The 4,267-nt window shown below is 46.7% G+C and overlaps 1 protein-coding gene across 1 annotated transcript in view; it reads right to left on the bottom strand.

Moving 5' to 3' along the window:
• Nucleotides 1–3,282, bottom strand: part of T265_01577 (hypothetical protein) — a gene marked incomplete at both ends in the record, with an annotated part of 41,810 nt that extends 38,528 nt beyond the window's left edge. The window contains one exon of the mRNA XM_009165636.1: nucleotides 2,194–3,282. The remainder of the gene's footprint in view (nucleotides 1–2,193) is intronic.
• Between the last annotated feature and the right edge of the window lie 985 nt (nucleotides 3,283–4,267).

Consider the following 4,267-nt stretch of genomic DNA (forward strand, 5'->3'; position numbering starts at 1 on the left):
TGTTAGGAGGCACTCCTCCTACGAACATATTGCTCACATTTCTCTCTATATATTTCAGCCTTTCATTGGACTGTTTGTTCCATCCCATTCCTGATTCTTCGAATCTCGATATGGGCTGTTCAGTTGCCGCAGTATAATTTCCTCAAGGCTTTTTGTCTTCTCAATTTCGTGTGTAACTGACAAGGTTGATTGACTGATTAGTAGAGAACATAACAGGAGCCCAGCGTGCAATTTCATTGCTATAGCAAAATAGAGCATGCGCACTCTTCATAGAAAGTGGTGAGTCGCTCTTGATTATCCTGACACCTTTACTCTAAAGTATTAAGAGCAAGGGAAAATACGGGAGGATTGGAACGCCTCGATGTTGATTCCTATATTCAGTGCACACCTGCTCAGTTTCACGGCTCTTCATAGCCAGCAATAGAGTCGGTGTTGCGTCTTGTTGTGTGCAAACCATGTCCTTGGCCGTGAGCAGAAACAGTGCGGAACACCCTTGAAACTGACCTGTCCCGTCACAGGAGACAGTTCGCGTAAAGTGGAACGGGTAATTCTAGGGTCTGTGAATAATAGAGCTTGATTCCCCTGCAGCTCACACTTCCCCTATTTTTATGTGTAAGCCAGCTTGGACACCCCGATGTACAAACTTTTTGCCGAGGCAGATATGGTGACGCTCATCGTCTGTTTACCTGCACACATATACAAAAGGGAAAAAGCGTTCAGCTGTAGCACCCTTCAGGTGCCTAGCTGCCATGCCACCCGAAGGAAGCACGAGGGCTGGGATACTGTCAGGTTGCCCAAGCCTAGACAGGGGAAGTCGAGTGGCGGAGGTCGGATTCGAACCACGGACCTTCCGGTCAGTAAATTCGCGCATACATATATATTCTTCAATATTTCCCCGCTTTACGGTCGTCATCTAGAGCACAAGGTGACGATTATGTGCGCTTTTTGGCTTTCGGTGCCTAGCTACCATGCCACCAGAAAGTACGAGGGCTGGGATACTACTAAGTTTCCCAAGCCTAGACAGAGGGAATGGAGAGGCAATGATTTGGTTCGAACCCAAGGACATTCCGGTCAGTTAATTCGCGCTCTAACCACTCAAGCCATCTCGCCCCCCAGTCAGTCCATGAGGGGTTACGTGGATCATCCCTTGAATCGCAGCTTGTACCACCCACGAGACCCGTGTGACAATCCTTTTGTTATACCTCACAGAAGTGCGACCCATACTGCACCATGGCACACGGTTAGTCTTGACGTGCGGAATGCACCTAATGGGCGTGTGTTCGAAGATCGTCCCCAAACAACTGCCAGAATCTGGTGGGAACATCTAATCCACAATACTAATGGTTCTACAGGACACACCTCGCCTACGAGAAATTGCATTGGCTACACCAGGTGGTCTGCATACCAGAGAACGAGCTACCTCGCACCGTTTTCGCCCAGCCATTTGAAGAAAGGAAACAACCAAAAGCCGAAGTCTACAACTCGACGAAGACGTAGAGAAGCGTTGGGCGGTAGGCTCAGTTGCTCGGAAATTGTCCTCTCCCCTGAAAACCATGTCAAATAATGGTCACTGACTGACATATGACTTAATCGAATTGGTGTCTTTGGGCCAGAATCACAAGTTGTTTCATTGGTTAGCAACTCATGACATAGGTCCTAATAAGTAAGTGTTCCCTCCTTCGGCTACCTAGTATAGGTATAGCTCAATAGAGCAGCAACCGAAGTGAACCAGGTGCCCGAGCATGATGTGGACAACCTGAGAAATATAGGCCTTCGCGGCTGTTCAGTACAATAAACTGGCGAGCGAATTTTCTGCTGACAACTATCAACGGAATACCAAGCAAAAATTCGGCCGATTACTTGGGTAAGTGAAAAAATATGACGTCTGTCATCACAAGTACAGATGATCTAAACAGTTTTTTCAAAACAACGATGAAATTAACTGAGCTTAAGAGTAATCGTAGAAGGGAGAGACGATTGTGATCCCGTACTCACGCGTGCCTTTGCACCTACTGAACTTCAGCGAACTACTCTAATCAGTTGAGTGGCTTTCTCCAAAGTTTGAACGATCAACAGAGCCAAAGGCTGTGTGGGGAACAAATGTGCAATCAGTTGGTTTAGATGTCTACGCCTTCCTTCGGCCGAGATAAGCAAAATATCATACAGCTGACCTGGGTGAGATAACAAATGAACTCACTTATTGCGTATTGAGTCAAGTCTAGGAAGGAAATGAGTAAGAACTTGTGAAATCCTGTGGAGATTATTCTGTCTTGTCATCAGTTGGCGCTCAGCGATATATCGACCGAACACATTCTGAGCACCTGTTGTCCCAACCAAATTAACGTACGTTGCAACTCCGGCTTGCTGGCTATATCTTTTCATAAACGCCTCCCAATTTTCGAGATAGGTTGGTGGCGCATGAGATAACAAGTTGCGGAATGCGCTGTAGGCCAAGGCTATCTTATTTTCTTCTTCTTGGAGAGCTTGGGGGAAATGTAAATTTCGGAACTTCGCACCCCGTGGTTTGTCAATCAACTTTACTAGGGTTAAAAACGTTTGCTCCACGTTCACATTTTTGTGAGAGGATGTTTCAATAACAGGCACCCTGCGGAATTCATTGCACTTTTGCAACGTGAGGGAAAGTTCCTCAACCCATTGTGGTGAACAAGAGTCCAATTTTGATAGGGCTAAAACCACAGGCTTCTTCAATTTTAATAAGTGAGTAAGAAACTCTTGTATGGCGGGACGCTGGACACAGTTCCTAGGGGCTTCCGACGATAGTTCGGAGTTTCGCGGGGTTGCGTCATAAACGAGGACGAAGCCGCTGACCTCAATACCTCCCGAAGGGAAGTACTCCTGCTCATATAACCCCTCCTGTCCAAGTTGATCTTTACATATGTAACGAAGTTTGTGCTCAGATGAGAGGCGCAAGGCCGAACAACGTTGAATATAATCCTGTGATGCCCCTTGCTTCGCAGATACGAAAGGCTGAAGGGTGGAAGCATTCAAGAATTCCGTGTGTTCAACGATTCTAAATTTAACGGTATAGTCCTCTACCTGTCTTGACACGCAGCCCCAATAAATCCAGTTTTCACAGTTGACAATGGCGCTGCGGAAATCCACAGAGCTCAGCACACTGAGATGATCTTCACGATAAAAATCTGGATGTGGTAACGCGAATCTATTGCACAAGCACGATTTGCCAGCTTTCGGGAGTCCCACAACGCTGATATTATACGTTTTGCCCGCAAGGACCTGCGACAGCCGGGGTGAATTCGGCATATATCGTGAAGGTCATTGGTGTGGCGTGAAAAACAATTCGCTTTGTTCTGACGACCTTGAGTGGCCAACAGATACAGTTCAGATTCCGGCGGAATGATCAAAACGGTTCACTCTGTCTTGCGCGCCTAGCTGCTGGCAGTGTTTCTACCGCTGTGACATAATCCTAGATTTTCAGCTCTGAATATGTCCAACGGCCACATAGAGAAACGGGCGCGACAGGTGCTCTGAGTGTATACACGTGTGAGGAGTCAAAAGCTGTGACTCGGCTCTGCAGAAGCCACCTCTACACTCATTTTCGTCCTTCTTGCGCCCTGAGTGGAGAACTTGTTTGGCATATTCAAGAAGCGGTTTGGCTGATGCATGGGACTTATGAAATATGGTGCTCGCGCGACTTTGGAATCTCACCCGTTCACAGAGTTAACGCGTGTCGATCGGTTTGAATTCTCCGAAGTGTACTCCCTATCGTTTTGCACATCGTCGTTGCGTTCCTGTATATTAGCAGACGCGAGCCAGATAATGACAGACCGCCGTATGTTAAATCCATCAGCAGACCAGTACAGTCGTGGGCGAACCAGATGCCCATTAAATTTAAAATGTGGGATGCTTTGTCATGCTCACATGGCTTGGAGATATCTTAAGTGTGTGGGTTGTAGAAGGCAGCCTACCAACATTGTGCTCCCGTTTCCAACACCATGTGACAGCCAATCTCCATATTTATTCCCCTTGATCAGATTAACTGAAACCCTCTTTTTTACTGAACTATTTTTATAGCTCTTACGGGCTTTGGTCGCACATTGTGATTTTTGCGGTTGCTGGTCGTCGATATCTGTTTGTTTGTGAAGATGTCGATTTTAAGTCTTAATGATCTGCCCTTTATCATCAGGCTGGTGATTGTACCGCCATATGTTGTAACCTTACGGCATCTGCAGAGGAGAATCAGTTGAGTAACGTGATTCCAGAATTCGGATTTCTTGGTCGTCCTCGC

The sequence above is a fragment of the Opisthorchis viverrini genome (genome assembly GCF_000715545.1).
Source record: "Opisthorchis viverrini unplaced genomic scaffold opera_v5_17, whole genome shotgun sequence".
NCBI classification, from domain to species: Eukaryota; Metazoa; Platyhelminthes; class Trematoda; order Opisthorchiida; family Opisthorchiidae; genus Opisthorchis; species Opisthorchis viverrini.